The sequence below is a fragment of the Mus musculus genome, chromosome 12, assembly GCF_000001635.26.
Source record: "Mus musculus strain C57BL/6J chromosome 12, GRCm38.p6 C57BL/6J".
NCBI lineage: Eukaryota > Metazoa > Chordata > Mammalia > Rodentia > Muridae > Mus > Mus musculus.
The window spans coordinates 116,736,717-116,764,096 of NC_000078.6; the positions used below are offsets into that span (position 1 = coordinate 116,736,717).

Below are 27,380 nucleotides of genomic sequence, written 5' to 3' on the forward strand. Positions count from 1 at the left end.
ATTACAGGGGAGATCTTTCGGATTGTGAACCTCTACAGTTTTAACCTCAAGACAACTATTCTCCCTTCCAGAGACAGATCTTGGCCTGGGATTGGGTCTTAGTGGAAACAGAATGATTGACAATGGGTCACCAAGTTATCCTGTGACATGAGCTGCCTATCATGAGCTGGGTATTATCTGTCCACCAAGCCATAAAGTAGGATGTACAAAGCAGAGATCCATTATCAATGGAAGTGATATATATATATATATATGAATGAATGATAGGATCTGAGTAGGTCCTGAGGGCACAAGCAAGTTACATGAAGACATTTCCAAAATACCTGTGGCTTCTATTCCTGCTACAATGCTCTTTGCTCCAAAGCATGCCTCATTGGATGTGCCTTATGATCAGTTGACTGAGGAAAAGAATTCTAGGCCCTGGTGTACTGATGGTTCTGTAAGTTATGTAGGTATCACTGAAAATTGGACAGCTGTACTGTTGCAACCACCTCTGGTACAACTCTGAAAGACACTGGTGAAGGGAAATCATCACACTGGGCAGAACTTCAGGCAGTGCACATGGTCATACATTTTGCTTGAAAGAAAAAAAAAAGGCCAGATGTGTAATTGTTTACTGATTCATGTGCTGCATCCAATTGATTGGCTGGATGCTCAGAGACTTGGAAAGAGCATGATTGGAGAAAATCTGTGAGAAAGATACCTGGGACAGAAGTATGTGGCTAGATATCATTGGATGGAAAAAGGATGTAAAGATAATTATATCCCATAAAAATGCTCATTGAAAGATAAATTCAGAAGAGGAGTTAAATAATCAAGTAGATAGGATAATCTGTTCTCTGGACAGCTAGCCTCTTTCTCCAGCCATCCCTGCCTGTCACTGCTCAGTTGGCTCATAAACAAAATGGCCATGGTGGCAGAGGTGAAAGTTATTCATGGGCTTAACATGGGCTTCAACTCATTGGGGCTGACCTGGCCACAACTACTGCTAAGTGACTGATCTGCCATATGCAAAGATAAACGCTGAGCTCCCCCTTCCCAATAAGCACCATTTACCGGGGTGATCTGTCAGTGACCTGCTCCACTGTCTCGATCCCTTCTTTCATGGAAAGAATAATGCTTTGTCCTTGTTGGGATGGATGCTTATTCAGTTTATTGATTTGCCTTTTCTGAACATAACTCTTCTGCTAATGCTACCAACCTGGACTTAGAGAACATCTATCCACATGGTATTCCACTTGCACCTGATCATGGACCTTACTTCATAGCCAGACAAGTGTGGCAGTGGGTCCATGACCATAGGATCCACAGGTCTTATGTGTTTCTCACGATCCTGAAGCAGCTTTCCTGATGGAACAATGGAATGACCTCTTAAAAACACAGTTACATTATCAATTAGGTGGTAGCAGCCTGGAGGGCTAGGGAAGAGTTATTCTTAAAAGTGTATATGCTTTGAATCAGCATCCAGTAGGTGATACCTTAACTTCTATAGCTATGATTCATAAGTCTGGGAATTAAAGAATAGTTATGGGGGTGGTCCCATTCACAAACTCCTAATGGAGAATTTTTGCTTCCTATTCTGGTGGCCTAAACGTTTTGGCTCTAAACAGAGAAATATTTCTGCCAGAAAACACAACAGATGAGAGGCTCAGACCTCCTCCTGGCCACTTTGGGTTTCTGATACCCTTGAGCCAACAGGCTAAGAAAGGAATAAGAGTGTGATTGGTCTGGATTGCCAGTGGGAAATTGGATTGCTTTTTATAGTGGAGGTAAGGAAGATTGTGTCTGGAGTATAAGGGGTACTTAGGGTGTCTCTTACTGTTACCTGTGTCTTGTGATTAAAGTCAGTGGGAAACTGCAGCAACTCAATTCAGCAGGGTAAATACATGTCCCAGAAGTTTCAAGGATGAAGGTATGGGTCACTCCTCCAGGAAACAAACCAAAGTTTGCTGAAGTGCTTGCTTGCTATGGGTGGAGGAAATATGTAGGTGGTAAGGGAAGCCTTGAGAGAATGTGTAAAGGTCAGAAGAAATCCCAAGGGAGTCCATGTGATTGACATAATCACACTCATGGTAAGGAAGAACCCTGTGCCTCAGACCAGTGACAGTGTCTTTCTTGTGCCTCAGCTCAGTGGCAATGTCTCTCTTAGGAGAGGCTCAGGTGCATGGCAAAGCCTTTCTCTGGTCCAAGTATGAGTGTTTACAAACTGTCAACCTGAGTTTTGAGTTGGTTAATTCTTTAAGGTTGAATGCCAGAATGAGCATATATTCTAGTCCTTTATTCAGCTGTGCTGATGCAGTCATCTGGTGCAGCCCTAATGTGGGCATAAAAATGGTCAACTCACGGTTCACATCCAGAGGCTTTAGTAGGTCTGGAAGGACATCAGATCAGAGATGTCATCTGGGACAGACTCCAGGTCTGTCACTACCATTACTTTGGTACCACAGACTCAATAGAAGTCAGATCCTGGGTATGTCTGTCGGTAAATGAAACTCAGGAGGGGTCCTGGTGGCTGATGCACTGCCATTTCTCTTGTTACCATTTTCCTTGCTCATAATGACATAACAATTTCCTTGCTCCTTCTGAATGTCCATGCACAGGAAAGGCTGTCATGGCAAATAGGAAATGCTCATTCCAGAAAGGAGAGAGTATTGAGCAGGGGAAAGTAGGCCAGGGGGCTGAGCCAGCTACAGGTCTGATAGTCCTGTGAGTTCTTAATCATAGGATGACCCTGTGGTGAAAACACCATTAAGAGGATAGTAGATCATGATGCTTTGTAAGCACATTTAAAAAAAAAAAAAAAGGATACACAGAGTGGGATAGTCTGTGAGCAGACACCCAGTCTCATGATGTGCGGGGTACTGGACATCATGTCTTAGAGCTAAACATCTGTGAATGGGATTATAGTTCAAACCTTCTATCAGAGTATGTTGGTTAATTTCAGGTGCCAAGGTAACTAGATTAAGGGATATGTAGATAGCTGGTAAAGTGCCACTTCTGGGCCTGTCTGTCATGGGCATGTCTGATGTCAAAGGTGGTATTGTGTGGGAGGTAGCACCATCAGTTGGCTTGTGCCTGCACAGAGGAAATCAGAGTTCCTGTTTGCTAGTGCTGAAATATTCTGCCAGGGATATTAGACCTTTAGAGCCTCTGGCCTTTGGACTCATCCATTCTAGCAGTTTCTCAGCTTCCCTTGTTGGCCTCAGAGTTACATCATCATATTTTCTGGAGCTCCAGCCTATTGTCATAGGAATCATTGGGGGGTAATTCCTATTATAAGTCCTTCCTTTTCCTCCTTAGTAGTTCTGTGTGTAGAGAACTCTGACTAATACATATAGGTTCAGGAATAGCTTCTTTGGTTCAGTTATACATGCAGATGCTGAAGATGAAGAAGATATGGGTGCAGATGCAAATATAGACATGACTGTGAATATAGGGAGAGGTATAAGGACAAAGTTAGGGCAGGCAGGGGAGGTACAGATGCGACATCATGGTGATTGTCTTGGTAACACTGAGAAGACTGAACACCGGAGCGTACTTCACCTTCCAAGTTTGCTTTTTTCCCTTCACGTTGTCTTTTGAGAAGAGAAGGGTGTTCCTTTGACAGAGCGAACAGATGGCCTTTGCTTAGCTGATGGCTTTCTGCACAGAAGAGTGAACCTGTCTTTCTGCAGGGATGGAACTGAGCTCCTGAGACTTCCTCTATTATCTGAATTTTTCCAGACTGTAGATGCATGGGTTTTGCTACATACAGATAACTGGCTCCTCCTGGATAGGACAGAAAGCCACCATGGTCTCTTTTACCAGCCTAACACTTTCTGGCATGGCTGGCAGCATGTGCAAGCTGTATTTATGTGAGCCCAGTTCATGACAAACAAGTTTCAAGTTAAAGGAAAAGGAGAGCATGTGAGAGTTTAGGAAAGAGGACTCTGACCTGGTCAAGCCGAGATGCTGCCTTCCTACACCATCCTTACTTAAAGCTCTGCTTGGTTTCTCTGCCCAGCATGCCATCCCACCTTTTCTCACCATGTCTCCTGCCATATAGGTACACTTAAAGCTACTATCAGAAAAAGATACAGGGAGCACATGTCACTGTGGTACAGGGGGACATGTGGGAAGCGTGATGGCTTCAGTAACCAGAAGGGACCCCTAAATGGCAGAAGAAGGCAGACCTATACAGGAGGTGAGACAGGCAATGGGTATTATGGGAAAGACACTGAGAGAACCAGAACTGACTTTGTAGGAACCCCTGTTATGATTTTCTCGTGACTGTGCATTTCTAGTAAGTAATGAGGACAGTCTTGAGGAAACATTCAGGTCATTGGTTTCACCAGGTGTCTTAACTCCATTGCTTCTCTGGGTCCCAAGCTCCAGGCTGCAGGCTGCAGGGAGACACTACATGCTGCTAGCACTTGTGTGAGAGGTAACAGGGCTGGAAGGTCATATGCAGGAAATTGAAGTCCAAGCATACTGAGTTGATACAAGGCTAAAAAGTGAGCAGTGTCTGCCTGATTTCATTTTGGATAACCTTGTCTCCACAGTCCTTAGGAGCAGCAAGACTACACTTGGCTTTTCCCACTCCTACACAGCTGTATGCACACTCCAAATACATGCCATGAATTAATAAACATGCATATCTACATGTGTTATACATGCACACTCATGCTCACAGCTACACATAAAAACACATGACATGGCACCAGCACATGCCTGTGTATATAGGTGTTACATACATATTGCACACTCCTATATGGTTGCAAGTAAACACATGGCACAGTACAGTGGCACAAACCTATATGAACAGACATGTGCATATATACACAGTACATTCCCATTTACCTGCACAGTGCATGTTTGTACAGGTATACATAAGGATGCCTGAAGCACCATGTAACCCCCTTCTGCCTTATCCTTCATGCAGTACCATGTGATTTGACCTGCCTAGTTGGTTTTACCTAGTCTCCACTTGACTCCTTCATCCTGGGCCTTTCAGGGTTTTAGATCTGATCATGTAGGCTCCACTATGACCTATACTCTAGGGTGCTGAGCATGCTGTACACTGGGGGAGGGGTTTCCCAGCCAGTGGGTATCCTGATCTTGGTTAGCCTGTCTGTCATAAGGATACTTCTGGGGTTGGGAAGTCAGAATCTGAGGGCTCAGTCTACCTTGGGGACTACATCACACCAGCACTGGTGGCATTGTTCCCTCTGTCCCAGCTACTTCCTGGACATGTGTTGGTTTCTGACAGTGCATGCCCACTGCCTTCTGGAGCTTTCTCCACAGAGGAGGAAAGTTAATGGGATTTAATTATGCAACCCCCACAAATGTATACATCAACGAACAAAACACTTTCATTTTATTTTAACATTCTTGTCTATATGAGCAGACACATTGCTCTCTCATATTAAATTTCTTAAAAATGCATTTCACTTTTTGACAAGTGATTAAAATTCAGAATTTAAATGTCACTTGTTGGCATGTAATTTTCTGTCATGAAAACAATGGGTTATTTGCTGGCAGGACTGTCCCCACGGATTGAGCTGCATGTCAAAAGCAAAAAGTGGAGAGAGAAACCGTAGTGTGGTGTCATAGTTCCTTAAAAGAGAATGAAAATAACTGTAAACAAAATGGAAAGAAGCATAAACAGCCCGAGTCACAGCAAAGCTGACTGTGTCCTCATCTAACTGGGTCCCTGAATGCTCCATTGCTCCCTCCCTCTGAGTCCTGAGTCCCCAAAACCCAGGTTGATTCTTGATGGAGGCTGTGGGGTGGGGGTAAAAATGGAGTTGGTTACCTGTCAGTGGTGCCCTTGGGAGTTGTGTTACTGTGGGTACATCACACAGGCTCCTGGTTTCAGCTCACTGTACAGCAAGGTTTTTCCCATATTCTAGATGGGATGTCCTGGGACCAGGCCCTGATGCATACGTTTGCTGGTAGACTTGCTGCTGGGGTTGCTTGGGAGTCACGCTTGAGAAGGGTGAGAAGTGACAGTGTCAGTCATTCTAAGGATGGTCTGCTGCATCACCAGTGGTCTCTGGAGTTGAATGCAGAGTGGTGGAATCATCTCGTAGATCCATTCTAAGGACTGAAGTGGGTGGGGCCATATTCAAATCCTCAGAGAGCCAGTGCCCTTTCCGGCTAGAAGTCCCTTGTGGAAGAGCTTGCCTTTAGGCTTTGAGAATCCCACAAGCATGGCCTGGAAAGGCCTGTGAAGCGGCAGCTCACTGTGAGGGTTAGTCTGTTATGCTGGTAAACTGAAGACTAAAGAATGTTCTGCTGAGGACAGTGGGGGTAGAAGGGCGGGATGGGTCTGACTAGGAGCTTTGTTTACATGAGTGAACACAGTTGATAGGCTTTAAAACAAACAAAACAAAACAAAACAAAACAAAACAAACAAAACAACCAAAAACCAATCAGGCACAGATTAATGTAAGCAAATAAAAAAATTGAAGTCGGCCAGGGGCTGGAGAGATGGCTCAGTGTGTAACAGCACTTGCTGTTCTTGCAGAGGACCTGTGTTTTGTTCCCAGCATTCAAATGGCAGCTCACAACCATCTGACACTCCAGATCCAGGAGTTCTACGTCCCTTTCTCGTCTTCATGGGCACTTCCTGCACTTGGTGCATATACATGCATTCAGACAAAATGTTCATATACATTAAAAAGAAAAAAAGGAAATTTGGGTTGGGAGCCCACATGGTGGTCAGTAATCCAGAGGGTGGCTGAGCAGAGTCTGTCATACCAGGGAGGGTGCCCTGCAGTGCTAGTGCGTCATTGTCAGGGCATTGTGTAAGAATATTGGTTAAGAGACCCTTCAACCGTCGGGAGAGCTGGCCCTTGTGTCATGGACTCAGGACAGTGGGCCCCTCACCTTGCATGGGCAGCACAGTAGAGCTGGCCCTAGTCAGGGGGTGGGGAGGTCCTAGCTGAGCCAGCCTTGTAGAGAGAGCTGGCCCCTTCACTCCTCTGCCATGAACTAGAATGGATATGGGGTTGACACTCTTCTCCCCTTCCCCCTTGACACCTCTGGTAGTTGGGAGAACTGGCTCCAAAGTCATGAGAGAAGGGGAACTAGCCCACCCTCTCACTGGCTGCAGCTCTTGGGAGAGTGGGCCCCACACCTCAACAAGGCAGCACAGTGGAGGTGGCTTTAGAAATAGTGGAGGTGGCTTTAGAAGCATGGGTGTGAGTGAGCCAGGCTGGAGGGGCATAAGAGCAGGAGAGCTGACCCTGCCACCTGCTACTGTCAGCATTGGGTGGCCTAGCCAGAGAAGTTCTGGAGAGCTCACTCACCCTGGTGATTCAGATAAAAGAAAGCCAGCTGGCTGAGCATCTCAGCTACCCCCAGGCCCAGATCCAGGGCTTTGAGTTGACCCACTCCAAAATCTGCATCAACTGTGAACTCTTGGATCAGCGTGAAAGGGTCAGTCATGCTGACCCAAAGCTGCAGGATCTCCATGACACAAGGCAGCAACAGGATTACCATGTGGATTCCAGGTGAGGAGTCAATATTGATGGTGTCCCAGAAGCCAGAGATCTCAGATCAGACCAGAAACTCATTGCAGTGAATATTCACTAGTGAACCTGTGTGGACAGAGTTGTAGGACACACTGTGACATACTCCATCTTCCACAGCAAGATGCTTTCTATGTTCTGTCTTATTTTTGTTTGTGTGTTTATTTTGCAAGCACAGAGGGCAGATGCAAGGGAGGTGAGCAGGACTGGGGTGCATGATGTGAAACAAAGAGTCAATAAAATGTTTTTAAATTTTTTAAAATAAAATCTGGAAGAGTAAAGAAGTGGGTGCATGGTTTTTGGTCCTTTTGTTTGTTTGTTTCTATTTTTATACAGTTCTACTCCATTTGTGTTTCTACCTGATTCTTGAAATAAGGGAACGTTGAGTTCTTTTTTATAACAATGAATATTCCTATTTTCTTTATATCATGTGATGCTAGCATAAGAATGTTTAATTCAAACTCAGAATCACAAGAAATGTATAGTGCCTATTTGATGCTTCAGACATACACATATGTTTTATCCTTATGAAAAAAAATGGGGTCGTTTTAGAAACTGAGTCTGCTGGGATTTTTCTTTGATTGATTGTTTTGGAGTCTGGGTCTTAATATGAGCCCTAACCTCAAACTTTGTATGTAAATCAGGATAGCCTTAAACTTATGTCCTTCTTGCCTTTGCTTCCATAGCACTGGGATGACAGGCGTGCACAGTTGAGGTAGTTTGAATGAGAATGATCTCTATAGGTTCATAGAGTTAATATTTGGTTCTAAGTTGGTGGAACTGTTTGGGAAAGATTAGAAGGTATGGCCTTATTGGAGGAGATGTGTCACTGGGGGTGAGGGAAGGCTTTGAAGTTTTAAAAGATGCACACCATCCCAGTCTTTCTCCCCTCCTTGCTCTGTCTCCCTCTCCTCCCCATCCCACACCTGTGAGCTTTTAGCTACTGCTCCAGCACTCTTCCTATTGCCACGCTCCCCACCCTGATGGGCATGGACTCTAATCTCTGAAACTGTAAGCCCCAAATAAATGCATTATTTTACAAGTTGCCTTGGTCATAGTATCTTATCACAGTGATAGAAAGCTAACGATAGCAACATCACAATCAGCTCCTAACTCACTTGTTTATATCTTATTCGTGTAAGTTTGTGATCCATACAGGGATGTTTTTATCTTTTCATGGATGGAAGGAAAAGAGGATGGAAGTCATACTACTGGGCATCTCTGGGTATTTCCAGCCAAGCATGTCAGGTAGACAAGGGCGACAGCATGGGGTGAGAAAGCCCAGTACATGTGGGAAAGCAGAAGTGCTATTCAGAGTTTTCATTAGGTATCCAAGTGTAACCTGGACCTGAGATGTCATAGACTTGCATGTGGAACAGATGCCATTAGGCCAGGATGGAAATCAGAACCCCACTCTAGGCTGGTGGAGCACAGTCTCCACTCCTGTACTACCTTCTTGCCATTCCTAAATCATCATAAAAATGGAGCAAATGGCCAGCTTGTATCTGACATTGCCATATCAGCCAGATTGCTGGATCCAGGTAGGAACTACAGTGTTCCATACCTGGAGGATACCCACATGGGGATGACTTCTGGTACATGGCCAGAAAACCTCTGAGGGTAGCTTCCCACGGAAGTTCAAGTCAGCAAAGAATGCACCATCTTAATCCTGAGATCACATGACTGTGCCTCTGATAAGCTGGGGCTCAACTGTGTTGTCTGAAGCTATACATCTGGTGTGGTTCAGCATCTGAGACAAAGTGGACAAGAGCGCCTCTTCCCTGAGTGGCTCTCTGAAGTCCTGTTGAATGACTCCTCCCAAGTCTAACCAGGCTGCGGCAGATTCATCTTTAGAGCACCCAGGCTGAAGGAGATTCATCCTTAGAGACCAGCAAACCTTGGTGGGTCCCCAGTACCTCTTACTGTTGCTCCTGCACACACAGACCATCTGAACAGCTCTGAAAACACTGGCAGGGGCTGTGCTCCATCTGCTTGAGTCTTTCATGCACTCAGGGCATGTCTCTGTAGAATACTTTAGAATATTAATTGTGTTTTGGAGTTAGATAAGTAAAACAACCGGGAAGGTTTTTCACTATGAAAAAATAAAAAACAAAAAAAGCAATTGTTCACAGTGCTTAAAAAAATAATCCCTAAACTGATTCTGAAACTTAGCTGTTGTGGTGAGCGCTGTCATAGTCCTTGAAGTTTATCAAGGATAGAATTCTAGAGCATTGGCATCCCAGAGGCCAAGAAGAATCAGAGGGATAACATTCAACTTGAATAGTTAAAAAGTGCAGACTGCAGGAGCACAATTCCTTGGGCAGGTGAGAAACTGAAACAGCAGTGTCTGACTCAGAATGAGAAGCTGTGGGGTAGGCAGACTGAAGGAGGCCAGCTGCTGGCTGTTCAGCTGCACAACAAGGAAATGCTGCAAGGTGCCAAGAGATGATGAGTTATCGAAGCAGAGCAACTAGGATTTCTTGGGGTGACATTATGGCCACAGACATTAGATTAGATTAAATAGTGAGTAGATTAGATGAAAATAGAGAAAGATTATGTAACTGAAAGAACTGAAGAAAAATATCAGCTAGACTGCAACCTTGAAGGGTGGAGTAATGAAGAATATACAAGAGCAGAGGACAGAAATGCAAAGGCCCAAGAGGCATGAAATGGAACTTCCTGAGGGAAAGAGCAAAGAATGCAGGAGAGGCAGAAATGGAGGGAATGACTGAGGATTTTATAGACATGAAAAGGCCAGAGTGAACTGGGACCCAAGTGCTCACTAACGTGTATTGAAAAATTATCCATGACATAAGAGTGCAGCTGCAGATGCCAGAGCCTCTGCAAAGACTAGGAAGAGCTCCTCTTTCCAAATAGCAACAAAGGCAGACATGTGTGGACAGCTCTTCAAGTGCTTAGAAAGCCAATTGACCCAGAACTAAATATGTGCAAAACCTGCAACTAAAGGGTCAGAATAACAGAAGAGAAATCTTTCCACTGAGGACCTTATTAGCTAAGCTTCTATAGTGTTTATCTTAGGTAGAATTCATTCAAAGATGCAAAAATGCAAAGCAGAGGTGAAATACAGAAAAGAGTAAAATGTTATAATTTAAAATGTTTGTGTACCAGAAATAGTTCCTTTGGAAGAAGACGGCATTTATAGTGTGTACAAAAACTCAGAGCATGAAGCATGCCTACAGTTCATCAAGAATAACTCACTCAAATCAGCAAACCCAAACTAAATTACTGATTATAAGATTTTCAAGAATGGACACCTGAGTTCTGGTCTGAATCCAGAGCAGATTGGAACTTGTCACACACCACTGACAGAACTGTTTAGACAATAAGAACCAAGCACTTGAAAATCTATGTTATAGCTCTTCCATATCTAGTTATATACCTGAATTACCCTTCTGTGCACAGAAAGCACATATCTGCATGTGCTCTTAGAGCAAGTGGGATGGAAATAACTAGAGTGGTTCAGCTCCACAGTCCAATCAGAACAAATTAGGCAGTGGTACGTGTTCTCTTTGGGTGGAACAAAAGGCAGTTATCTAGCAGAGTTGGTGTCATCTCAGACTATCTCAGGCTGTAAACACAAAGCCATGCTGTATAGTGTTTGGAAGACCATGTATGTGTGGTCATAAAGGAATTGTGTGAGTAGAGGACATGGCATTGGAGGGTGGTTTTCTCTGGGAAAAGAGCTGCACTGGAGGTTCCACCCACAGCATGTTTTTAGATCTCAGGCTATGCTGTTTTCTGATTCAGGAACCTCAGCATGTCACTCAGCACAACGAAACCGAGCCTTCTCTACATTTCCTGTCTGTGACCCACATCTTTGATCATCAACCCACAGGGCTCTCAAACACCTTAACAGATGGACAGTGCTTCATGGGTGCATGCTGTTAGTTTATTCTCTTCTGTATGCACAAACAACTTTGTAAAACATTAGAGACTGACAGACCAACAAAAATTAAGAAACAAGAAAGAGGGAAATTATGACTTAAGTAGAAAATTGACAAAAAGCAGTGTCAAGGATCAAGAATACAAAAGTACCAGTTATTTGTAAAGACTTACAGTGTAGTCTCTGGTCAGTAACTAGGAAGGGGTATAGAAATATAATGGCTGGGGACAAGTAGAGACCTTCACTCATCTTAAGTTGAGTTTACAAGACACAGGAGAGTGTGAATTGATATCTTTGATCTAAGCAATTTGAAGAAGAAATTTAAAACAAAACTATAATCTAATAAAATGCCTCCAAAAAGGTTTACAGAACTCAACTATAACTATGGGCATTTAAAGATGCATACTTGAAAAGCTTCTATGCTTCCTAAGCATGCAAGTTAAAAACATTCTACAGAGTGAGTTTCAGGACAGCCAAGGCTCTACAGAGAAACCCTGCTTTGAAAAACCAAACAACAACAACAACAACAAACAAACAAACAAAACCCAAAAAAATTTTGGAAAAGACTAAACATAGAAAAATAATTTAGATTCCTATGAATTTTAATAATAGAAATAGTGAAACTAATAACTTGCCTGACCTTTCATTTGTTCACTAAGTCCTCCATTGGCCAGTTCTTTGCTGAGGGGAGACCTGGATGTGTCCCATGTAAAGGACAGAGAACCCAAAAGGACAAACAACCTTGGAGGATAATTGCTATGAAATTTCAGAATCAGACCTCCTATCTCCTTCACAGGCTGAGCTAGCAAGTGGTTAGAGCTCTTGTCTAGTATGCAGAGGGTTGCAGGTTCAACCTCCTAGCCCTGAAAAAAATATGTATGTATGTATGTATGTATGTATGTATGTATGTATGTATGTATGTATGTATGGACAATAATTTCTTTTTTAAAAATTTATTTTATTTTTAATTCATTTTGTACAGTCCCTATTCCACTCCCGCCCACCCCCCATCCACCCTCCGACTGCTCTATATCCCTCATCTCCTCCCCACCTCACCCCGTCTCCATGGGGATGCTCCCAACCCCCACCCCACCTGACCTCTAAACTCCCTGGGGCCTCCAGTCTCTTGAGAGTTAGATGCATCATCTCTGAATGAACACAGACCCAGAAGGCCTCTACTGTGTGTGTGTTGGCAGCCTCCTATAAGCTGGTGTATACTGCCTGGTTGGTGGTCCAGTGTTTGAGAGATCTCGGGGGTCCATATTAATTGAGACTACTTGTCCTCCTACAGGGTCACCCTCCTCCTCAGCTTCTTTTAGCCTTCCCTAATTCAACAACAGGGGTCAGCTGCTTCTGTCTATTGGTTGGGTGCAAATAACTACATCTGACTCTTTTAGCTGCTTGTTGGGTCTTTCAGAGGGTAGTCATGATAGGTCCCTTTTTGTGAGCATTCCATAGCCTCAGTAATAGTGTCGGGCCTTGGGACCTCCCCTTGAGCTGGATCCCACTTTGGGACTGTCACTGGACCTTCTTTTCCTCAGGCTCCTCTCCATTTCCATCCCTGTAATTCCTTCAGACAGGAACAATTATAGATCAGCAATGTGACTGTGGGATGGCAACCCCATTTCTCACTTGATGTCCTGCTGGAAGTGGGCTCTATAAATTCCCTCTCCCTACTGTTGGGTGTTTCATCTAAGGTCCCTCCCTTTGAGTCCTGTGAGTCTTTCACCTCCCAGGTCTCTGGTGCATTCTGAGGGGGGGTTCCCCCCAAACTCCTGTTTCCTGAGGTTGCCTGTTAACATTCTTTCTGCTGGCCCTCTTTAGTGCCTCCCTCACCAACATCTAATGTGTCTTCTACATCCTGAATCATGTCACTTATCCAATGATTTATGAAATATTAGTTTAATCATTCAATATTTATCATCTGATTTAATTGTTCTAGTGCTGGTTCATTACTTGAAAAATCAAAACTCTTAATAGTAATTCACTAAACACTCAACATGCTGGGAGGAATGGAAGGAGAGAAGCTGGGGTTGGGATGCGTTGTATGAGAGAAGAGTCTATTTTCAATAAAAAATATTAATTCTTCTCTAAAAAATGCATAGTCACTACGTATGGTAGTGTGCTACTATAATCCTAGCACTCAGCACACTGAGGCAGGAGGATTGCACATTTGGATCCAGTCTGGACTGCATAGTATGAAACTCCATCTTCCAAAAAGAAACAAGCCCAAACCCCAAATGCAAACTCAGCGTTGTAAGTAATGTGAGAGCAAGTTTGCAGAATCAGTGGCAAATATGTCCCGCACTATCCCATTGTCACTGTCTCTTAAGCGTGCAAGAGGACACTCTGTAACTGGACTATACCGTGTGATGGCACATGTGCTCTAGAAACAGTGATGTGTGTGGTACACTGGCCACAAGCTAAAGTCAGCAGAACTGTCATCTGGTTAAACATGGACCATTTTGTAGTGCTTTGAAATAAACTGTTGCTGTTTGGATGTGAAGGGTCTGTTCTTTCTGGTAGTGTTGAGATCATAGAGGAAGAGCTCTCTTGTCTATGAGTCCATAGCCCAGTGGAGCATTAGGAGGTGGAGGCTGACTAGAGGGAGTAGATTGCTTAGGTAGCTTTCCATTTCTATCTTCATCCCCCATCTCTGTGTATTTCCCCCTCTCTGTATGACTCTGTCTGGCTTTTTGTCTCTCTTTCTATGTCTCTCTGTGTCTGTCTCTGTTTGTCTGTCTCTTCACATCTCTATCTCTGTGTCTCTGTCTCTCTCCATGCCTGTCTGACTCTCTATCATTCCTTCTATCTCTGTCTGTAAGTCTCTCTCTGTTATCTCTCTCTGTCTATCCTGCTCTCTATGTATCTTTCTGTCTGTCTCTCCGTGTCTTTTTCTTAGTCTGTCTCTGTCTGCCTACCTTATTTTTTCAGTCTCTGTCTGTATGACTCTCTGCATCTCTCCCTGTCTCTATCTCTCCATGTCTCTCTTGCCACATCTATCTCTGTCTTTGTCTCTCTCTGTTGTCTCTCCCTGTCTCTGTCTCTCTCTGTCTATCTGTCTCTTTCTGTGTCTGTCTGTCTCTCTGTGTCTGTCTGCTTTCTGGCTGTTTTGGGTAAGCAGCTTTGCCTCACTGTGCCCTTTCTACTATGATGCTCTCTGCCTTACCCAGGTCCATATCAGCAAAGCCAACCAGCTAGGCACTGAAGCCTATGAAACCATGAGGTAAAATAACTTTCCTTTAAGATTGTTTTTTTGGGAGATGTTGGCACTAAAACAGAAGTGTGACTAACAAAAAGTGACAGTACTTGTTTAAGTTGGCTTGGGATATATTCTTAACATATCTGAAGGATACTCCTTAATAGTAACATTTAACATCAAAGTAGACATCAATAAAAAATTCCAAAGACAAGAGGTTTTCTATCTACAACAGAAACAAAGGTTAATTTCAAAATCCTAGGCTGCAGGCTGAGTGTTGAAGAAACAAACAGAAATTTAATATTATGAACAAATGGACCTGGTAATGTCACCATTGTGTGGAGGCCTCTCCACCACCCTACCACATTCGTGGAAGGTTACGTAAGGACATCATCCCTCAAACATTCAGAATTGGATCATCGCTGTTAGTACAAAAATACTGGAAGGCAGAGAGTTAGATACCTCTCAGTGCTACTCAATCTGCAACAAAGAGACCACCGTGCAGCTGGAGTAGGAAATATGACAAAGCTCTTATAGCTTGTCCTAAGTACCGTTGAGCCTTGGTATCAGAAGTTGATCGCTTTGGAAGCTGGAATGTGAGTTCTTACAGCTCTTGCCATTACTCTTAAGAAGAATAGAAAGGAAGGAATATGTACTTGGATGCAGAGCTCTTACAGTGTCCTCCTTATCAGGACACTGCCCTCTAGCAGTTGAAGTTTCTCTCCTATGATAAGTCACATTAATGCTAGCTTGTCTTCTGAACTCTATCAGGGTGATATGTATAAAATTATCCTCTTTTGAGGGTCACTTGTGGTTCAGTAGGCTTTGAGCTGTTATCTCAGAGCAAACTTCTGGCCCAGGATGATGCCTCAGAGAAAGACGTGCTTCCATGAAACCCAAGAGGGTTTAGATTAATAACATATCTATCTCGTGGTCCCAGGCTCTCCGTGGATAAGTATCTCAATCTCTGCTTCCTCACAGGAACATTTGAGCTCCACTTCTCCCTGTTTGATATTCTCTCCTATCCTGGGCTACATATTAACCTCAGTGGCTTATTCACCAGAGGTGAGGTACATTGTTTTGTGCTGCCACTGTGAGATTTCAAGTGAAGAGTCATGGACTTATTCTCACGATGGAGCAGACATGGACAACACAGGAAAAGATGCAAGTAGTAGACACTAAAGTGGACCTCTGGCTCACACAAAAGGCTCAGTCAAAGCCAGGGGCCAGAAATGGAAACAGTGACACAGTCTCATGCTGAGAAGCCAAAAACCACCCCTATTTGTACTTGAGAATCAGATTTTGGCTCTCATAAGATGTATTTATATTCTTGCAGATTAAAAAATATTGATCAATGGTATACTATTCTCATGACTGAAATTATGTCTTATGTCAGCATGCTTTAATAGCATGCATTTGCTTTTAATGCAAACTTTAGATTTTGCTTTTTAATTTTGTGGACATTACCCCATTTAAAATTTAAAAGGCTAAAAGCTTGATTTAGGGCATTTTTTAGTGCTAATGGGAAGCCTGCTTTATAAGGGGGCAGGCCCCATCTGCTTTTGAATATCCTGGAGCAGGGACAGCACTTGTCTAATGGGCTTCATTTCTCATCCATGAGAATTAGGTACATCAACAGAGAAGGAAATTGAGAGTGATTGCAGGCTGGAAGCCCACCAGATGGCACTGAGAACACTGGCATTTCTGAAAAAAGCGGACAGGTGGGGAGATGGGGCCATTCATGAGCTGTATGGAGTTCAATCTTGTCTTAAACTTCACTGAAGGCTATGTAGGTCATGGAGACAATCAGGCTTTTATTCTTTGAAATAATTCACATTATAGGCTGTGTATTACTTGCCTTATCAAATAAAAGCCTTTGGACTTGTGTGGGCAGATAATTACGAATTGATTTCTGCACCTCTTATTTTGGAAAGGGTTTCCCCCCTCCTTCTCTTTCATCTCTCTGTCCTCCAGTTAAACTTCCCTGTGACTTTGTCTTCTGGTGGCATTCACTGGCTGTATCAGTAAATGGCAGCACTATATGAAGAAGTCACTTTTATCTGAAGTCAGGAATTGAATTACGAAATACAGGGGCATTGGCGCATATAGAGTGATTCTTTTTAACAGGGCATTCAGCTGCCTCTAAAGATGATTACAACCAAAAAGTCATATGACCAAGAGTGGTAGAGCTGTCTTTCTAATTCAGGCTTGTTTCTTGGTATACAGCCATACTTAGTTGGTCTATGTTCTCATACAAAAATAAATACTTTGTAAAACATTAGATACCAACCAAGACCTAGTTTATTCATCAAAATTCATAGGGGCTGTTTCTACACCATAAGGAAAAATGTTAAAAGTGAAACTAACAAACATACTCTAATAAATGGCATTTTCAAAATTCATACAGATGTATAATTAGGTACAATTTGCTTCAAATTGTACGATATTATGTGTCAAAGGAAAAATAGTCATACCATAAAATTCAGTACAGTGTTCAAGTAGGAAGATGTTCAGAAATCTTAAATACTATAGAGCAAGCTGACTAGAATTGTACTTAAGATCAGGTAAATGAATTCACAGGTAAATACACCGGGGAAATTGTGAAACTCAAGATTAGTGCAGGCAATTGTATCATCAGCATGGGGAATAGAAGGAAGGTGTGTCATTGAAACACCCCTGTGGGATGGGCCAAGGCCTTCCCCACTCCCCATAATCAAATATCCAGCTCTATAGGTATCTCTGGACCCAGTCCTCTTCCTCAGTTAGCAAAGAGTGTGCACATTTTGTTCCTTAGCTTCTTAAAGCTTCTTAAATGGTTGAATGCCCATTTTCCCAAATATTTTAGAGATGGTTATGTAATCATTCAACATTTATTGGCGGTGAATGTCAGTGTAGAATCAGTCTCTCCAGTGTTTGTCTCCCACAGCAACATCCATTGAAATAACAATCTACCATCATAAAGTATGTTCCTTAAATTTATTTATTTATTAGTAATGTATGTGTCTATGATATGTTTATGAATGTGCTATGCTACATCATGCATGTGTAGGTCAGAGGATGTGGTGGTTTAAATGAGATTGACACCCATAGGTTCATATGTTGCCCATATGTTTGAATACTTGGTCTCCAGTTGGCAGACATGTTTGGGAGGGATTAGGAGGTGTGAGCCTTGTTGGAGGAGGTTTGTCACTGGTGCAGACTTTGAGGTTTCAGAATTCTCATGCCAAACCCTTTCTGTCTCTGACTTGTAGATTAATAAGTGAGCTCTCAGCTGTCCCTGCTGCCATGCCCTGGCTCTGCCACCGTGCATTCTGTCTGGACCCTTAAGCCCAATTCAGCATGTTCTTTCACAAGTTGCCCTGATCATGGTGTTTTGTACCAGCAATAGAATAGTGATTAACAAACAGAATAGTGATTAATAAAGAGGCTGACACTAGGGAGTGGGCTGTTGCTGTGACAAGCCTGACCATGCAGGTTTTTATTTTTTTTATTATTTATTTTGAAGAATGCAAAAGACTTTGGGCATTTGGACTAGGAAAATGGTTGAAGGTTGTAAGCAGAGTTTAATGGACCATCCCAGGCTGGAAGACATTACTGCTGAGAGAAATGCAAGCTGTGAGGGGCCAGCTCCAGAGATTTTAGAAGAGAGCAATATTAGTAACTGGCTAAGTGACCATTCTTGTCATATTTTGGCAAAGAATATAGCTTACTTCTGCCCTTGAACTAAGAATTTTCCTGAGGCTAAATTGAAAAGCAATGGATTAATTCCTCTAGTAGAGGAAGTGTCAAAGCAGCCTGATACTGACTCTGTTGTGTGGTTATTAGTAATGCCTCTCATGCAGATTTGCAATGAAAAGGAGCAGGCACAGCACAAAAGAAAGGAAAAATGTACAGTTTGAAAAAAAAAGAGTACAAGGAAATTTTATGTTGGGGCTAAGGTATGTGCTGACAGGATAAGGAGGTTGAAGAGAGATCTGATCTAAAAAATGGGAGGGGTACCCTCATGGCAAGACCCCAGCCAGTTAAACTTTGAACTTCTGCTAGACAAAAAAAACCCAAGGAAGTTTCTTCTCCTTAAAAAAGGGACACAATTGTGATTCATGGAGGCCAGGCTACATCTCAAGTGGAAAGCTGAAGTTGTCAGTATTGTCCATGTTGTTCTGAAGGAACATGAGTAAAGAGATTGGAGAACCTTCCTCCAGTTAAGGTAAGCCACTGAGGCCCACTGAGCTCTGTCTGATGTGTGACAGAGAAGGCCTTGTATGAAGGCCCCGGAGGCAAGTGAATGGAGCTGTGAAAGTAAAGCCTACATTGCGTTGAAGGCCCCAGAATGTTAGACCTTCAGAGCTGAGGGAGAACTACCAAGGAGAGCTGCACACAGGAAATGATTCAGTCCAGGAGAGAGAAGCTTGCTGCAGTGAGTGAAGCTGCAAGAGAAGAACTTGTAGACTCAGTTTCCAGACGTACCTCGTCAAATTTAACTACCACGTCTAGTTCAGCATGTCTTGGTGTCATATCTATGCACTTGCACCTATGCACCAGTCAATCCTATTCAAAGAATCTAAGAGCAAGCACATATGTGGATCATGCCAGATAGCTTGCCCCAATTTTCTAGGAAGTTTGATTGATATAGGGCTTCTCAAATCCAGTTTATGAAAATTGAAATAAGATTCAACTTTTTCAAATGCATAAATTATCATAAAGCAAGAAATATAAAAAGCAAGGTAAAATACCATCATCAAACACATAATAATCCCTCAATGTCTGATCATGAAGAGAAGGAAGTGAAAGGACTTCCTGATATAGAGCTCAAAATAGTTGTTTTAGGCATGTTTTATAAACACAGAGAACATACACATAATGAGATCAGAAAATATGTGACCCAAATGATAAATTTAACTAAGATTGAAATCATTAAAAAAATACACTTCGATATTCCAGGATTGAAAAACACAATGACTTTTGTTTTGTAAGCAACCTCAGTGTTAAAACCTGGGAGCTAAACCAATACTCTCTGTGTGAGCATGGGTTTAGATGTTCCCAGTGGAGCCTGATGGGCTGATACAGAGAGAGTTGAGAATATGCATATTGCATTATGTATATGTATAAAATTTGTCAAAGAAAAATGTAATTAATAAAAGTTAAGAAAATAGAGCAATAAAAACATAACGAATGACTTGACACCATTAATAACAGAAGTGATATAACAGAAGAAACCTATAAAATTGAATACAAGTTATTTGCAGTAAGAAAAGACAAATGGATGAACAGTAACCTTCTAGGACTTATTGGTTAGCATCAAAATAAGAGTCCAAGAAAGAGAAGAGAGAATCAGAGGTTGAAACTTTATATAAAGAAAAAGTAGAAGAAAAATTTCAAATCTAGTGAAAGATTTACATATTTAATTACAGGGAGGTCAAGTGTTTCTACTGAGATTCAATCTAAACCGGAGCATATAGTCAAATTCTAAAAATATTAAGCTTAAAGGACTCCTGAAAAGAAAACAATCTCATATGATGGAGTTCTAGTAAGTGTAGAAGAATTTTAATCCAGCAACATGGCTGCTCTGGCAAGCAATCACATCCAAAGAATTTCTACCTGATCTAGTTGGAATGCAGACGCAACCTTAGGACTCATTTCTAATCCCTAACAATGAAAGTAAAGTTGGTTTGTAGAAGGAAACATCCATGTTTGAAAGTGTTGTCTCATTGAGGGGCAGAGAAAGACTTGACAGAATGAGTCAGAGATGGGATATGCCCAAATCAAGAACAATAGGACAGAAAAACAGACAGGAAAGAGAGGCTACTTACTTAAGGACAGGCAGAGTGAGTCAGGTGGACGGTGGTGCAGTAAGTTCAGTTTGGTTGAGTTCAAGCAATGCAGTGGAGATCAGTTGAGTTCAGTGGAATTCAGTTGAGTTCAGTTGAGTTCCAGCAGTTCTGTTCAGTTCCTAGTCAGTGCAATTCAGTTTGTGGAATTCAGAGGCAGTTTTTCTAAGAAGAGCAATTCAGTTAGAAGCTGAGAGAAGCCAGTTTGAATTTGTCAGCTTGGAGAGGAGTTTGAGCCACAACAGCTGAGTTCAACCAGCCAGCCAGAGTTTAGAAAGAACTCGAAAGGTGAGTTTATTTAGCAGTAAGCCTCCAAGATGAAAATTATATCAGGTGAATAAAAGTTACCTTTACAAATAAGGCTAGCAGAGGATTTCTCAGAAGATACTGTCCTTGGAGTGAGGTAACCCAATCACAAAAGAACTCACATGATATGTACTCACTGATAAGTGGATATTAGCTCAGAAACTTAGAATACCCAAGATACAAGATACAATTTGCAAAACACATGAAACTCAAGAAGAACGAAGACCAAGGTATGGACACTTTGCCCCTTCTTAGAATTGGGAACAAAACACCCATGGAAGGAGTTACAGAGACAAAGTTTGGAGCTGAGATGAAAGGATGGACCATATAGAGACTGCCATACCCGGGGATCCATCCCATAAACAGCCTCTAAACACTGACACTCCATTGCGTACACTAGCAAGATTTTGCTGAAAGGACCCAGATTTAGCTGTTTCTTGTGAGGCTATGCTGGGGCCTAGCAAACACAGAAGTGGATGCTCACAGTCAGCTATTGGATGGATCACAGAGCCCCCAATGGAGGAGCTAGAGAAAGTACCCAAGGAGCTAAAGGGGTCTGCAACCCTACAGGTGGAACAACAATATGAACTAACCAGTACCCCCCAGAGCTCATGTCTCTAGCTGCATATGTATCAGTAGATGGCCTAGTTGGCCATCAGTGGAAAGAGAGGCCCATTGATCTTGCAAACTTTATATGCCTCAGTACAGGGGAACGCCAGGGCCAAGAAGTAGGAGTGGGTGTGTAGGGGAGGGGGGGGAGGGTATGGGGGACTTTGGGGATAGCATTGGAAATGTAAATGAAGAAAATACCTAATTAAAAAAAATTCTTAAGAGACAAAACAACAACAAAACACAGAATGTTGTCATACAAGAACATGATAACTGGAAAAGTCCTTCAGAGATAAAACCAGGATAAAAGCTTTCCCATAGAAGCAAAGGCTGAAGAGAGTGCTTGAAACTGAAAACTCATGCTAACAACAACAACAACAACAACAACAACACCCTGTGAGTGTAAAATTCACTGGTAAAAAGGACAGGTCATTGAAACAGAAACTAAAGGGAGGCACAGGAAACTAACAGAAGTTATGAAACAAATGGATTTAACAGATATCTACAGAACATTTCACCCCAAAACAAGAGAATATACATTCTTCTCAGCATCTCGTGGAACTTTCTCCAAAATTGACCATATAATTGGACACAAAACAAGCCTCAACAGATAAAAGAAGATTGAAACAATCCATCTGATCACCAGGGACAAAGGCTAGACTTCAATAACAACAAAAACAACAGAAAGCCCACATACCAATAGAAACTGAACAACCCTCTGTTCAGTGATAACTTGGTCAGGGAAATAAAAAAAAAAATTAAAGACTTTTTAGAATTCAATGAAAATGAAAACACATCATACCCAAAGTTGTGGGACACAATGAAAGCAGTGTTAAAAGGAAAATTCAGCACTAAGTGCCTTTATAAAGAAATTGGAGAGATTCCATACAAACAACTTAACAGCACACCTGAAAGTTCTAGAACGGAAAGAAGCAAATATATCCAAGAGGAGTAGACAGCAGGAAATAATCAAACTCAGGGCTGAAATCAACCAAATAGAAAGAAAGTGAATGATACAAAGCAACAAAACTGAGAGCTGGTTCTTTGAGAAAAATCAACAAGATAAACTCTTAGCCAAACTCACTAAAGGGCACCAAGACAATATCCAAATTAGCAAAATCAGAAATAGAAAGGGAGACATAACAAGAGAAATCGGGGGAATTAAAAAACTCACCAGAACCTACTATAAAACCTTATACTCTTTAAAACTGGAAAATATAGATGAAATGGATGATTTTCTAGACAGATACCATGTCAAAGTTAGATCAAAATTAGGTAAACTATGTAAACAGTACTGTAACCCCTAAGCAAATGGACGTAGTCATTAAACCCTCCTAACCACAAAGCCCAGGGCTAGATGGTTTTTGTGCAGAACTCTGCCAGACCTTCAAAGAAGAGCTAATACCAAGACTCCTTAAACTATTCTACAAAATACAAACAGAAGGAACACTACCAATTTCATTCTAGGAAGTCACAGTTACTCTAACACCTAAACCACACAAAGTGCCAACAAAAAAGGAGAACTTCAGACCAATTTCCCTTATGAATATCATTGCAAAAATACTCAATAAAATTTTCACAACTGAATCCAAGAACACAAAAATGATCATTCAAGACAATTAAGTAGTCTTCATCCCAGGATGCATCAACACAATCCACTATATAAACAAATTCAAAGAAAAATAATCACATGATCTTCTCATTAGATGCTGAAACAGCCTTTGACAAAATACAGTACCCCTTCATGTTAAAAGTCTTGGAAAGATCAGGATTTCAAGGCACATACCTAGATATAATAAAAGCAACATACAGCAAACCAACAGCCAACATCAAATGAAATGGAGAGAAACTTCAATTCTTCTCTCTAAAATCAGGGACAAAACATGGCTTCCCACTCTTTCCCTATTTATTCAATATAGTACTGGAAGTTTTAGCTACAGCAATTAGACAACAACAAAAGGAGGTTAAAGGAATATAAATTGGAAAGGAGGAAGTCAAGGTGTCACTATTTGTGGAAGATAGGATAGTAAATGAGCATGAGTGACCCCCAGAATTCCCCAGAGAATAACCAGATAAACAACTTGAGCAAAGTGGCAAGATATAAAATTAACTCAAACAAATCATTTGCCTTCCTCTGTACAAATGATAAACAGGTTGAGAAAAAAAATGAGGGAAACAACACCCTTCACAATAACCACAAGTAGTATAAAATATCTTGGTGTAACTCTTACCAAGCAAGTGAAAGATCTGTGTGACAAGAACTTCAAATCCCTGAAAAAAGAAATCAAAGAAGATCTCAGAGGATGGAAAAATCTCCCATGTTCATGAATAGATAGGATTAACATAGTGAAAATGGCCCTCTTACCAAGAGCAATCTATAGATTCAATGCAATTCCCATCAAAATTCTAGCATAATTCTAGCACAATTCTTCACAGATATGAAAAGAACAATTCTCAACTTCATATGGAAAAACAAAAAACTCAGGGTAGCCAAAACAATTCTCAACAATAAAAGAACTTCCAGGGGAATCAGCATTCCTGACCTCAGGTTGAACACAAAGCAATAGTGATAAAAACTGCATGGCGTAGGTACAGAGATAGGCAGGTCAGTCAGAGGAATAGAATTGAGGACCCAGAAGTAAACCCACAGACCTATGGACACTTGATCTTTGACAAAGAAGCCAAAAATATACTGTCATGGTTTGTATATGCTTGGCCCATGGAGTGGCATTATTTGGAGGTGTGGCCTCGTTGGAGTAGGTGTTTCATTGTGGGCCTGGGCTTTAAAACCCTCATCCTAGCTGCCTGGAAGTCAGTATTCTGCCAGTAGCCTTAGATGAAGATGTAGAACTCTTAGCTCCTCCTATACCATGACTTCCTAGATGCTGCCATGCTCCCAACTTGATGATAATGGCTGAACCTCTGAACATGTAAGCTAGCTCCAATTAGATGTTGTCCTTATAACAGTTGCCTTAGTCATGCTGTATGTTCACAGCAGTAAAACCCTAACTAAGACACATACAGTGGAGAAAAAGAAAGCATCTTCAGTAAATGGTGCTGGTCTAACTTTCAGTCTCTATGTAGAAGAATGAAAAAAAATCCATATTTATCACCTTGCACAAAGCTGAAGTCCAAGTGGAAGAAGGACTCTACATAAAACCAGTTACACTGGATCTAAAGAAGAGAAAGTGGGAATGAGCATGGAACTCACTGGCATGGGGCAGGGTGGGGAGAATTTCCTGAACAGAATACCAATCGCTCAGGCTCTAAGATTAACAATTCATAAATGGGACCTCATGAAACTGAAACCTTCTATAAGGCAAAAGATACCATCAATAGGACAAATCAGCAACCTACAGATTTGGGAAAAAATCTTCACTAACCCTACATCCGGTAGAGGGCTAATATCCAAAATATATAAAGAACTCAAGAAGGTAGACTCCAAAAAACCAAATAACCCAATTAAAAATGGAATACACAGCTAAACAGAATTCACAACAGAAGAATTAGTCATTAGAGGCATGCAAATCAAAATGACCCTGAGATTCCATCTCACACCAATCAGAATGGCTAAGATTAAAAAAAAAAAAAAAGGAAAAAAAAGCCTCATGAGACATCACATGCTGGTGAGGATGTGAAAAGAGGAACATTCCTCCATTGCTGGTAGGATTGAAAATTGGCACAACCACTCGGGAAATCAATCTGGAGGTGCCTCAGAAAATTAGAAATAATTCTACCTGAAGACCCAGCTCTACCACTCTTAGACATGTACCGAAAAGATGCCTCACTATACCACAAGGACAAGTGTTTCACTATGTTCATAGCAGCCTCATTTGTAATAGTCACAAGGTGGAAACATTCCATATATCTCTCAAGGGAAGAATGGACACAGAAAATGTGTTTCACTTACACAATGGAATACTATTCAGCTATTAAAAATGAGGACATTATGAGTTTTGCAGGCAAATGGACATAACTAGAAAATATCATCCTGAGTGAGATAACTCAGTCCCCAAAGGACATGCATGCTGTGTACTCATTGATAAGTGGATATCAGCCAAAAAGTACAGAATACCTAGAATACAATTCACAGACTGTAAAAAGTGTAACAAGCAGAAAGGCCCAAGTGAGGATGCTCCAATCTCACTAAGAAGGGGAAAGAATAATCACGGGAGGCAGAGGGAAGGAGGGACCTGGGAGCGGGGGTGGGGGTGGGGTGTGGAGGAACAGGATCAGGCATGAGTAGGGGGACAGGAGAGAAGCCCAAAGGGCCAAGAGAATGAATGGAAATATGCAGTCTTGGAGGGGGGGTGTCCCTCTAGACAGTACTAGAGACCTGGGTAGTGAGAGATTTTCAGGTCTCAATGGGGCTGACAGCCAAAATGCCCAACACTGGGGGGAGGGAACTCGACAAATCCACCTCCAATAGATAGACAGGGCCTCAAGTGGAGGGATGGGGTTACTAACCCACAGTCAAGATTTCTGACCCAGAATTGTTCCAGTCTAAAAGAACTACAGGGAAAAAATGGAGAAGAGACTGAAGGAAAGCTGGTTCAATGACTGGCCCAACTTGAGATCCATCTCATGGGGCAGAGGGCACCAAGGACTGACACTATTACTGATGCTATGATATGCTTACAGACGGGAGTCTAGCATGGCTGTTCTCTGAGAGGCCCAACAAGCAGCTTCTTGCGCGCGCTCGACTGGCCAGGAAGAACGACGCTGCAACAGGATCCTTCTGCACACGTTTATTGGGAGAGCTTGATTGTAGAGGCAAAAAGACTTCGAGCCCAGAACTGGTGCTGCTTTTATAGGCCTAGGAGGGGCGTGTCTCACACCCGGATTGGTTATGCACTAAGCCTCATTTGCATGTTCCTCATCTGATTGGCTACTCTCTCTCAGTACCTTACAGAACCTCATTATCATACCTCATTTGCATGTCTCACATCTGATTGGTTATACTCTCAGTACCTTACAGAACCTCATTATCATGCCTGGGCCAGGCAGTGTCTTTGCAAAAAACTTTACTGCATATGTACACATTGGTTGTTTGTCCAATCTTATGCGTGGTGGCCAGCAGTAGTCAGTGCCACTCTGCAACGGCACATGTGGCTTCCCACAGCAGCTGACTGAGGCAGATGAAGATGCTTACACCCAACCACTGGACTGAGGTCGGGGACCCCTATGGTTGAATTAGGGGAAGGATTGAAGAAGCTGAAGGGGAGAGTAACCCCATAGGAAGACCAGCAGCCTCAACTTACTCAGACCCCAGGGAGCTCCAAGAGACAGAGCCACCAAGCAGAAGCATAGAAGGTCAGGTCTGAGGCTCCTGGCACATATGTAGTAGAGGACTGCCTGTTCTGGCCTCAGTTGGAGAAGATGCGCTTAGTCCTTGAGAGACGTGAGGCCCCAGGACAGGGGAAGATCTGGTGTGAGGGAGTACCTTCATGGAGGCAAGAGAGATGAGGAATGGGAGAAGGAACTATGGGAGGGGGGACTGGGAGGGGAGGCAACAATTGGAATGTAAATAAATAATTTAAATAAAAATTATATAACCAGTTTAATATTCTAATCATATAATGGTACAGAGTGTTATAGCTCATATATTTAATTTGAAGATTAAAAGACAAAAACATTAAAATGACAGCTGCAGTAATTTATTAAAAGACATACAAGATGAATTGTGAGATCAAAAATATTGAATGCATAGGAAGAAATAATAATAGTTTCCTATTTGATCAACCTCGGGTTATTAGTACCATAAAACAACCTGTTATATATATGTCTTTTGAGCTGCATGATAACCAAAAAGCAAACGCTGGTAGTATTTTATTTCTGGCATAAAGCAGATGAGGTAAAGTACCTAATCATCGGTGAAAGCAGCAGCAGAAGGAAAAAGAAGCAAATTAAAAAATGAATAATGGCAGTGGTGAATCTTAACCTAACAACCTGTAACATGGATCAAGTTCTCCAGTCAAAGGCATAGAGCAGCTCCATGAGTTACAAGGAACAGGGCACCT

At 42.1% G+C, this 27,380-nt stretch overlaps 1 protein-coding gene and 1 long non-coding RNA gene across 4 annotated transcripts in view; one reads left to right on the plus strand and one right to left on the minus strand.

The window, feature by feature from the left end:
- The window catches only part of Ptprn2 (protein tyrosine phosphatase, receptor type, N polypeptide 2), a 792,473-nt gene that overhangs the window by 251,022 nt on the left and 514,071 nt on the right, over positions 1-27,380 (plus strand). The gene's annotated exons all lie outside the window — the stretch shown is intronic.
- Gm31336 lies at positions 5,337-20,534 on the minus strand. Of its 2 annotated transcripts, XR_003950273.1 has the most exons (4): positions 20,428-20,534; positions 7,293-7,583; positions 5,795-5,967; positions 5,337-5,595 (listed from the first exon to the last, which is right to left on the minus strand). It is a non-coding gene; the product is annotated as a predicted gene, 31336 (long non-coding RNA). The 2 variants fall into 2 exon arrangements; XR_003950274.1 differs by lacking the exons at positions 5,337-5,595; positions 5,795-5,967 and adding an exon at positions 6,512-6,610.